Here is an 11,292-nt window from a genome sequence, read left to right on the forward strand (position 1 = left end):
AGGGCCCTTGCCTCATCTGTCTTGGCATCTCGTACAGTCCCTGCAGAGCTGGTATTCAACAAGTACTCAGCCCCCAAGCTAGAGGCTTAAAACAATAAGCATTATTATCTCAGAGTTTCTGTGGATCAAGAATTTGGTTCAGGGTCTCTCACAAGGATGCAGTCAGTGCATCAGTGGGTGCCACAGTCCTCTGAGGCTTGATTTGACCTAGAAGATACACTTCTAAGCTCAACGCCTTGGCTGTTGGCTGGAGACTTCAGTTCCTTACCAGGAGGGCTTCTCCACAACGCCACTCACTGCATGGCTGCTGGCTTCCGCCAGAGTCAGTGGTCCAGACAGAAAGACTGCGAATGACCACGATGCCTTTAATGACCTCGTTTCCCCGCCTTATTCTGTTTGTCAGAAGCAAGCCACCAAGTCTAGCCCACACTGAAAGCGAGAGGATTACATAAGGCTGAGAATACCAGGAGCTGGGGATCACTGGGGCCATCCTGGAGGCTGGCTCCCACTGCGAGAGTCTAAGATAACGATGAATTCAACCAATGTTTATTGAGCTCCCTCCACGTGACGGACCATGTGCTGGGTGCGAGGGATACAGCGGTCAGTGGAAAGCAAGGTTACGGCTCCTGCTTTCACAGAGTTTACGATCCAGTAGGAAAACTGGGTGTTAAACAACTAGAATATGAGTGTTACGTGCGGGAAAGTGGTGGTGGGTAGGGGTGGGAATGCAGGAGCAGAGGGCACCCTTAGCTTAAGATATTTAAACTGTAACCTTTGGCCATTAGACAGACTTGTGTTATTATACATGCTATTATTCTGCCCTGGCCATCATTTTGGCTGCTTCCCAAATAATTATACATTGTCCTGAAAATACAGCACTTGACTCTAAGTGAGGGTGATCACTTAATAGGCAGCAGGCGAGACTCAGAGATGGTTATCAGCTTCCTCTCTCCAGCGAGGAAGTTCAGGCCAGGAGGGCAGAGACTGGCTCAACTGCACAATAATAACTTCATATCAAAACACCTTTATTCTTCAGAGGGAAAACAAGTCATCAGTGGAGATAGAAAATCTGCCTTCTGAGCCCTAAAGGTGCCCTTCTAATCACTAAGACCGCGGGGGATGGCATGGTGCCTGGTAGGTGGTCTGATCCCCGCTCAACCAAAACAAAGCCTTCCTGCATCATTTATTTACAATTTGAAATGTTGTTAATTTTTATTTCTCAAGTCGTAGAAAGACATGAGTGTAAGGGTTTTTTGGGCGGGTGGGGTGGAGTGGTTTGTTTTTCTTGTCTTGCTTTGTTTTTTAATCCAAGGATCAACTTCTTTCTTCCTAGGGAATCTTCATTGAATTGCAACTCACTCGATATTATTAAGAATTCTGATCAGAGGTAAACATGCAAAACACTCAGCTGAGGGGATTAAGGCTCTTTGTTAGTGTTTACATTATCTGTTTTTAATTCCTATATATCCTTTCGTTATCTCAGTGTTTCAACACTAATTGCAAAACGGCCCTCACCGGCTGTAATGAGCCCCGGACCTCTGCAGACCTCCAGACACAGCTCCTCGTGTAGATAAGGCCGCCCCTTAACAAGGCTCTGGATCTGGATCAAGGTCTTTTACTGCTTTTCCACTTTCTTTGGCTCATCTGGCCTTCCAGAGGCTACACGGGCTCACTAAATCATAGAGTTCAGGGTGATAGCTCAGTCCGCTGAGAGTCTCTAAACTCAGCCGAATTCTAATGAAATGGATATGCTGTTCTTGGCTTCTTCAAGATACTTCCTGACTTCAGATGGATCAAGACTGAATCTCTGTATGCCAGACCACCGATTCCACCTGGTGCCCAAGCAGGGCTGAAGCAAAACTGGGCCCTGTCCCCCAGTTAATCCTAGTTCACTGGTGTGAACTAACGCGAAATTAAGCTCGTACTAAAGACGTCAAGAATCGGGCACGACTCCTGAGATGGGTCTCCAGCTCTCCCTTCCGTGAACTTTCATGCTGCATTTTGGGTAAATAACGCTCCCTGAGTTCTGCTTGCAGTGGAATCATAGTAAAGTGTCGAAGAAAGAGGAGGAGCTTTTGTATTAATGGGACTGGTTCGACTGCTACTTAAGCTTATTTTATTTAGCAAGAGAGGAGCTGAGTTCTATCTTTTCTTTCCTGTAGCCCCAATTTTCCACTCAGCCGTCTCTACGATTACAAATACCTTTTACACTTTTTTCATTACCGACTCACCTACACATGGAAATGGTACCTATTTCATCTTCCTGTCTTGCCTCTTCCTGTATGCCCCATCCAGAGACTTAATTCAGAGGCCGTTGCTAAGCAACTATACATCATAGCAGCCAGTCACCAACTACTAATTGTCCTCAGCACTTCAGCCTTACAAATCTGGACTGCCTGCGACAATGGCAAGTAGTTTCGATGGCCAAAAAAAAGAGAGGTTTCCGAGCGCAGTGAAGACAGAGGCACTAAAAACGAGGTACCACCATCTTGGCAGTAACAAAGACTTCCAGTCTTATACCCACCAAAGCGCACAGTTATAAACCCATCAGCCTGGCACTGTTCTCTGGTCCTGCTCAGGAAATAAATCCAAAGTACGGCTGGAAATAGCTGAACTCAGGCACTGATGGAGACGTGGATAGTGGCGTTTCACACTCCCTCACCTTCCTCCCCGCTGGCACCACCCGATTTCTACAGTTTCTAGTCGAATTGAGGGTCTATCCGTAATCGAATTTCAGCCTCAATTTTATGGTGAGTGTAATGGAGTTAATTTCTCTAATGCTGGCAGTTCATGGACGGGGTCTCTGGTGGCCACACAGACCTGGGATTCGCAGCAGCTGTCAGAGATGCCGCTAAGGAATTCCTTATTAGCTAAGATGCAACCAGGCAGAAAACTCATTACACAGTGCTAAATATACTTAATCACATCTATTAGAGAAAAATGAACTTGATAATTACAACAAATAACTAAACTGCAGAAAGTGTTCAAGGAAGAAAAAAAAAAACCCAACAACCCACACCAGGATCTAAGTAGACAGGGAGTGTGAGCTACAGAAGACTAAAGGGAAACCAGGAACGTTCCGCTTTGTGCTGAAGGAGAAACCAGTCTCAAGGTAGGTGGAGCTGATTTAAGTTGCTCACGAAAATGACAAATTTCCATTTCAAACGTGCCCTTGTTTATGGGGTATATGTAAAATGTTAATTAGAAAGAAATCCTCAGAGGGTAAAGTGCTTTGTTTGTAGACTGGTTCCTGGTGTGATGGAGGGGCAGGCGGGGAGGGCTGGAAGGGAGCCTGCGGTAAACACTCTGTCTGACAAACAGAGATCTCTAGTAACTCAGCTGCACACACGACTTCCCTGGAGCCTCACCAATGCTGAGGGTCAAATGTGTCTTTTTCTACCGTCACAAAGTTGCAGTCTCCGGGCTGGGACCTTTACCAATCCTTGGCTGAAGGGTATAGGTGAGGAACCCCAGAGGGCACGTTGCCAATCAGTGTTCCCAGTGCCTGACCTCACTCCCACCAGAGGTGGTTCAGGGCACTTCTGCTTCTGGTAGCGAGGCCACAGCCCCAAGTTCACTCTGAGCTGAGATCCAGCAGGAGAGGATCTTTGAAAACCCAGAGGAGAAGAGGAAAATTGGTCACATTAACCGTGACAGGTGTTGGACTTCCGGGAGAGAGAAGGGGAAGGTGCCCAGAGATAGGAGGGATCAGAATTAAGACGAAACAGGTGCTATCTTATCTGAGCGGCTAAGGAGAGCCTCCAGCACATGTGATCAGCAAGGGCCAAAGCTGGCCAGAGCCTGGCAACATCCTCTCCACCGAGGGGCAGGACGGACACACTTTATAAGCACAGATGCGGCAAGATGGTTTCATCTCGGTCAAGTCCACCGAACAAAAATACACTGCTGTCAACTTTGGCCACGGACGGCAGCAGCAGCAGAGGCCCACCCACTCCGAACACTGGGGAAACCAAAAGTCAAGCCTGTGCAACCACACGAGCAATGGAGAAGCCCTTTGCTCTTCTCATTCATATTTTAAAGGGACTGGAAACAGAAGCAGCGACTATGATTCCCTGACGGCACTCAAGTCTCCTGGTCAAAGAGGTCTATCTGTTTCCCTGTCTTGCTGTCTTGGTGGAATGGCCTTTGGCACAGGTGAGGGAGACTTGTTTTTGTCATCAACTCAGTCTATAACCTCATCCTAGCTTCCCTCCGGAAAGCTCTCCATTCCAGACTCTTTGTCCCAGGGCTTCTAGGGCAGTCATCCCACTTCCCTTGCTGCCGCCAAGGAAAATAAAACCCTGTGCTGGGAGCGCCAGGACAAGGCCTCTGGCTTTCCCCTCGGGGTATGACTGAGGAAGCACAGAGCCTCGAGGGCTGCTGGCCGCCATCTTGTGATCAAGCGAGGAGAGGCTGGCAGTGGGACCACAGCACTAAGCAGAACACAGGTCATGACCACCTCACTTGAATCCAAGGACATACCTACAGATATTCTTGACCTTTTCAAACACATGAGCCGATAAATCGTCTTCCCCACGACCTCCCCACACATCCCAGTCAGGCTCTTTCCCCAAGTTTCAACTGAAAGGCCCGGTAGAGCCCACTGCCAACCATAGTGCCTCCCATGGCCTTCGCCTTCCCTTTGAAGAGGAATGGACAGGGGAGAAGCTCGTGGCCTTTAAGTCCAGATGCCCTGGGAACAGGCATTTCAGAACCACAGCACGGCGATCACCAGGCCCTTAGAGCTGGTGGAGAGATCAGGGGATGTGGGACTATCAGCCCAAACCAGCCACCCAGCTGCACTGTGTTTCATCACGTATCAATTTTTACTGAAAAGAAAACCATACAAATTTAATCAGCTTTTCATATGGAAATATTTAACTTTTTTTCCCCCTTGGAGTTGTTTGATATTATTGTTTTAAGAGTCAGGATTAAAAAAAATATATCAAGATGTACGATAGTGGTGGACACAGAAAAGTGTCCGTTTCTGGCAAGAATGCAAATCTCATTTCCAGTCGACTCGAGTCTTAAACACACTGGCGTCTCTGTCAATTGGCCGGCTCAATGAAGAACATATTACATGCCCATAACCATGAAGTATAAGATGAGAACGATCCATCTCCCACAGCCCTCAACCGCGGTCAAGGCAGGAGGCTATTATCGGTGAGAAAAACATGATCTCAGAAAAGCTCCTGTTGCCCCCAAGTTGAGGGAGTGTTCTGTTTTGGCATCCAAACCTCTGAGGTTTCTCTTTGCTCCTTCCCCCTCCCAAGACGTTATCAAACAGCCTTGTTCCAGAACTTTAAATCTCTGAAAACCTGTAACGTGGGGCTCTCTTACATATCTACCTATTAAAGAACTACATTCTCCCTCAGTCGCCATAAAACGTAAAACACCTCTTAAGAGGCTGCCTTTGTTTTCCAGCCAAGGGCACATGAGACAAAAGAGGCTGCCTTTTAAATATAATTTTAAAACATTCTAGTAAATGAAATGAAGTATTGATATACAGAGTGATTGAAAAAGGAGGGCTGCTTTTGACATCATGGGCACTTTTAAGTGCAAAAGTGCTGTAAGCTGGAGGCCAGCGCCAAGAACTCTCCATCGCAGAAATGGCTCATCAGAAACTCAGAGGCGAGGAAATCTGCTGCTTGGGGAAGACGCGTTAAGTTTGAAGACCACACGTCACCTGTGCCAGCTGGTGAGGAGGGCCGGTCAGCTCACTGCAAAGCCTAGACCAACCCCGGCCAGGACAACTGTCCAAACTGTCCTGAACGGCTCCCAACCACAGTTTCAAGTCCTTAGAAACTCCTAACCCTGAGGTCCTTGCAAAGCGATGTGTGCAGGAATCAGATCACCAATCCACATCCAGATTAATTTTCGTAGTGCTATTTCGCTTTATGGTGGAGGAACCGAGCTATTTACTAAATGCCACGCTATCTGCCAGGTGGGCAGAGTTAATCTCCCGGGCTCCCGTGAAGATTTCTTCGGGCTTTCATCATGTTAGCAACATTGACCTCTGCCCCGACAGAAGTGCTGAAAACTGTTAGCAACTGAGAAGACAGAAACCAGCTCTTGAGAGGGGGCGTTTTGGGGGACCCGAGGCACAGAATACTTTATGTCAACGTTACGGATCAGGCTTTTTTCAGAGGAAAAAGAAATCCCATTTCTGTTACGCAATCAGGAAATTGAAGATGTCTATCTCCAGATAACCCACTGCTTGTGCAGTGATTTCAGTTGGAAACTTGCACGGAGAATGTTTTCCTGCTGTCTGTTCTGGTGTTGCTGTCACTTCGCATTGACTTTTTTTTTTCTCTCCATAGCAAATAAATCAGAAAGTTAATAGTTCTGTTGATTTGTTAGAACTTTTTTTTCCCCTTTAAAAAAATAAAGCAAAGGAAAGAATAGCTTTAAAGGGGGAACAAACTGATCCCAGCATGTTAACAACTCCATCGCGGTTTCAGACTGCGGTCATGCCAACTGTCTAGTAAAAAGAGAAATTCCACTGTAGCAGAAGTAATAAAATCTTCTTTTAAAGCACAAATACCATGCAGGGAGGAAACGTAAACCCCTGCTTTGGGACCAGGGAGGTGGGGGTGGTGCGAAGTAAAATCTGGACTGGAGGGAGTACTGGGAATTCGTGGTGACTGTCCTTTCACCCAAAGCAGCTGTTTCCACGACCCAGAACCTTCTCTTCCTCTTAATCCATCAGCCGGAGGATTTTAGAAAGACGTCAGCTATTATCTAAAGCTATCTTCATTGTTATTCATGTGACAAAATATTTATCACCCACTCTGCTTTTTTCAAAGGGGCCGATCTCTGCGATGGGTCCTCAGGAGACTGTTATCAGCACTGCAGCATGTGACCGCCCTGGGAGTGAGGGGTGGCCCCTGGGAGGAAACTTCTGCTTCATAGTCACCAATCCCCGGTTGTCCGTCCTCAAACCAGAGAGCCAAGCATTTAACCAGGGTCTTCCTATCTGGATTTCTAGATCTCATAATTTACAAATAATTGACTTTACCTTCAAATCAGGGTCAAAGCTCCCCCACTGACCACCCTTGGTGATGAACACACTGGGCCAACTGTTCCCCAGGCAGCCGGGAGGAATCCTGTCCGCCCTGCAGGCCCCCGCTCAGTTACTCCCACAAAAGGCAGCAGTTGAATGTTGAGAAAAAGTCAAGTGAAAAGAGCCGGGATCCTGTGACACGAGGCATTCAGCAGCCAGATTGCTTTCACACAATCACTCAATATCTCTGATGATGGCCAGACTTAGCCAGGTAGCGGGGGATCCGTTTGCCAGGTACCGCTTGGATGCTGAGAGACAGCAAGCTGGAGGCAGACTGCACAGCCAAATTCCTGTTTCCTAATTCAGGCTCTTCATGAAAACACCCATGTCCTTGACGCACTGCAGAATCCTGGGAAAAGAGCCGACTGAGCAAGAGGGCAGGGCCCCACGAAGGGACCTCTTCCAGTCCGTACCCTCTGCCCTTTCCTGAAAATTCTGCTTCAGGGGAAGGAGGGGCAGCTCCCGGGGAAGTAAAATGCAGTAGCAGCAGCAGCCCGAGCCACCCCCTTAACACTTGAGTGAATTAACCGCCAAGATACAAAGACGTGTATTTCATGTCATCTGGTATTTCCTCCAGCCCTCCCGCCACACGCGCTATATGTAAACATTACAATTTCCCCCCTCACCACTTTGGATTTAATTGTATTCCTAATTGGAAATGAAAATTAATTTGCTTTTGATCAATTCCAGGTGGCAGATCAGCCTGAAATGGTAGCAGGGCGTGTTTTTTTTTTTTCCCCCTCCCACTCTCTGAGTGACCACACACACGTGCCCATAAACACCAGCAGGCGTTAAGGACGTACACTGGCGGCCCCCTCTTTTTGCATGAGGTCTTCTACTGTCTCCCTTCCCTTGGCTGATTGGCACCGTTCAATTTTTAATAAAAGATTTACCAAAGTGACGCTACTTGTGGAAATAAACTGCTGACAGACTTGCGGAGTTAAGTACATAATTAAGGCTGTGGACCTACAGACGCTGAACAATGGTTGCTTATATCAAGATGTACTTGGGTATCACAAATAACCCGGCATCTGGTTTCTTTATCTAAGTACCTTTCTTACGGTTTGGATCTTAATTTTTTACAGTTGACAGCAGTGTTATTTGAGCCCGTCGGTGGCATCTGGCTGCTGGGGGAAAAAAAAGGAAGGCAAGCAAGAAAGGGGGGGGGGGATCTCCATGCACTTTAATTAATTGTGGAGAAATTACATGGTCCTTCAACCGTGTAGTTTGTCATCAGTACACATTACAGATTTATATTAGATGTTTCTCCACAGTGTCAGGAATAATTAAAAGGGGGTAGGAAATGATGCCAACCAGCAATGCTTTACATCAGTGGTGAAAGTTTTATATTTATTACAGCCAAACAATTTTAGAAGAAGATGTCAACTCAGAGGCTTGACTGTGCGTGGAATACATATCAGGCTGCAGGGGAAGCCAAGGCGGCCGGAATAATGAGAGAGAACTTGGGTTTAATCTAGCAGGCTGACCAGAATCGGGGTGGCATGCCAGAGTTATTCATGACACGGCACCCCCTTTCTTCTAAAAACATTCACCCCGAACAATAAGTGTCATCCACTTGTTTTCTCCTTCCTGAAACCATCTTCATCCAATTGTTCTTTCTGATCCTCAGAAGAATGAAAGTGCTAATTGAACCCAAGTCACCTTTTTTTTTTGGTCCATCAACTTGTGCCCCACCTGTAGCTTCGGCAGTGTTGGCAGCATGACTTAGTAAAAAGGTATCAGAATGACTTTGGCCTTCATGGAGTATGTGATGACAGCATTCCGGCCAGGAACTTCCACGGAGGGGTCCGGGCCCAGAGGACGGCTGAGGTGAACGGTAATCACCATGCGGTCGTGCACATCTTAGCTTCCTTATTCCTGGCACCACTGAGCAAACTTGGAACACGCTCCTTTATCTTTTCCAGAGATCACAGCCAAGGGTGACTTTTAGAAGCCCAAGGTCACAAAGAAGCTCTGAGGAGCATCGCACGTCAAAGTGGACGGTCATCCTCGGGACATCCATCTTCTGGGCTCGCCCGATAGAGCAGACTTCCATTTGGACAGAGAGCTCGTCAGGCGGCACGTGACCGGGGCAGGAGGAGACGCCCTGCACCTTTCTCGTGTGTCTTGCAGGAGAGTCGGTGCACGTGGTAATCCCCTAATATGTGATGCCTGTCACTTCTCATTTATTAGCTCCTTGCCCTGGATATTTTCGTAATTTCCATTTAGCTCATGTGGCCCCAGAAGTGGCAACATCTGGGGCATCACAGCCTCAGGACAGCCTCACCTTTGTTCCCCTGGACTCAGATCAGAGCGGCGCGCCAAACCAGGGCGGTCTCCCCAGCATCTGCGGGTCTAACTGGTGGGAATTCTCCTCCCTGAAACCTTCATGCAGTACGGAAGATGGCAGTGGGGTCTGCAGAGCAACGCTGGCTTCAAGGAATTGCAGGTGGGTCTAACAGGGAGAATTTGCTTCTAGGATAATAAAGTAATGATATCTTCAGTTACGTTAAGCTATGTAATAACAATCTCCTTAAATCGAGAGTGCTTTGAAAATTTCAAAGTGCTTTCATAGCTGTTATTTAATTTTACTGATACTTGTGTAGCTCAATGTGGAGGCTTGAAAAGGGGAGAAACCTCTTTAGTCGTAAACAAAACACACAGCTCACGCACATGCTCCCTTTCCTGATGGCTTAGAAAAGTCTGCGTTTAGCTTTCTAAAGTACTCTCCGGACTTCATATACAATCGAAACTTCCTCCTGGGGCCCTGCATCCCCATCTCCCGTCTCTCACCCTTGAACTTGCTCCTACCCTCCTCCTGTTCCTCTAAGACATCAAGCCCAATTCTACCTCAGAAGCTCTGTTACCTCCATCTGGAAGACTAATTCCATGTCTTCACGTGGCCAGCTCCTTCTTGTCTTTCAGACTTCAGCTTAAATGTCACCTCTCCAACCTCTCTATCCAATATCACCCACACTTCTACCCTTCATTTCCTAAGTCACCATCTGCAGTGGTCCTATATGTGTGTTTGTTTAATGTGGGTCTCTCCCATTGACGTGTAAGCTCCAAGAGAAACTGGAAATACACAACTTCAGGGTAGATTTCTCTATGTGCTTAAACGATTAGTTTCAAATAATCTATGTGTCCAATTTTTCGTTAATTCAGCAGAAAGTCTTTAATCTGGTTAGTTTAACTGAAATTTTTTACCATATAAATGATTTTTCTTCATCCCATTTGGGTTTCAAAGCTGCTGATGGAACCTCTCTTTTGGAGGGATCCTACCGGAATTAACCAAATTGAAAGAGATGTTGACCTGAAACCGTTCTTAGTGGAAAGAAAATCTGAATACAAGGTCAAGTCACTGCATCCTGTGTCCCTAAAAGGATTATTTTAAAGTCAATTTTTTCACTGTTAGTATTAAAGCAGTTCACCCACCAGTTGTGAAGTTTGAACGCTGATTTGAATTGAGGTTTGTAGAGGCTCCACGAAATCCCTGTTAAATGCAGCTTCAGGGAGGAGCAGCTAAATGCAACTGTGGACAAGGTGAGAATTGCTGGCTCAGATCACTTGTGCCTCGAACAGCAGGTGCCAGTGGTAATCCTGCACCCTGAGTGCTGGCCAGGGTCAGAAGAAAGGAAGTTTACATTAGAACAGGCAGATAGGAACCTGACCTGGAAAACAATTTCCTACAGGAAGCGAGAGGCGTAATAAGTGACCAAGTGACTAAAGATCTCCAGAGAGATTACCATTAGGATCCAACTTCCCTGACACCTGTACTTTTTGAGGACACTGTCTGGTTCATCTCTGTGGCTCCTAATGGTATTAAAGACATTAAGCACTCAAGATATACACGTAATGGGATGAGTCTGGAGGACAGGTCTTCCTTGTAAGTTTCACAAGGGTGGGGCCCTGTCGCTCCCGGACTCAGCACAGTGGGAGGTGTAAAACTTTGCTGAATGGAAAACCTAAACCAATGAACCAATCAGTCAGCAGATGAATGAGCCAGGTCATTCCCGTAGGGCTAAGATGCTAGAGAATCCTGGAGAGGTGGAAACGTTTCTCCCTCGAACTCTACATGCTTTCTTTCCAGAAAGCCAAGTATCTCTCCTTCTCCCCCACACCTCTGTATCAGCTCTGAAACAAAGATTCTCCTACTTTTGGACGAGCAGAGGCACCTGTGAGGTTGCTCCTGACAACCTGTCCCCCCCAGCAAATTCCTTAAGCATTAC

General features: G+C 46.9%; 1 protein-coding gene and 1 long non-coding RNA gene across 4 annotated transcripts in view; both read right to left on the minus strand.

Moving 5' to 3' along the window:
- Nucleotides 1–11,292, minus strand: part of FTO (FTO alpha-ketoglutarate dependent dioxygenase) — a 357,038-nt gene that overhangs the window by 60,222 nt on the left and 285,524 nt on the right. The gene's annotated exons all lie outside the window — the stretch shown is intronic.
- The window catches only part of LOC141578683 (uncharacterized), a 38,198-nt gene continuing 31,815 nt past the window's right edge, over nucleotides 4,910–11,292 (minus strand). The window contains exons 2-3 of the long non-coding RNA XR_012509302.1: nucleotides 10,499–10,677; nucleotides 4,910–9,538 (exon numbers count right to left, since the gene is read on the minus strand). This is a non-coding gene — a long non-coding RNA (uncharacterized LOC141578683). The remainder of the gene's footprint in view (nucleotides 9,539–10,498; nucleotides 10,678–11,292) is intronic.

The sequence above is a fragment of the Camelus bactrianus genome, chromosome 9 (assembly GCF_048773025.1).
Source record: "Camelus bactrianus isolate YW-2024 breed Bactrian camel chromosome 9, ASM4877302v1, whole genome shotgun sequence".
In the NCBI taxonomy this organism is placed as follows: domain Eukaryota; kingdom Metazoa; phylum Chordata; class Mammalia; order Artiodactyla; family Camelidae; genus Camelus; species Camelus bactrianus.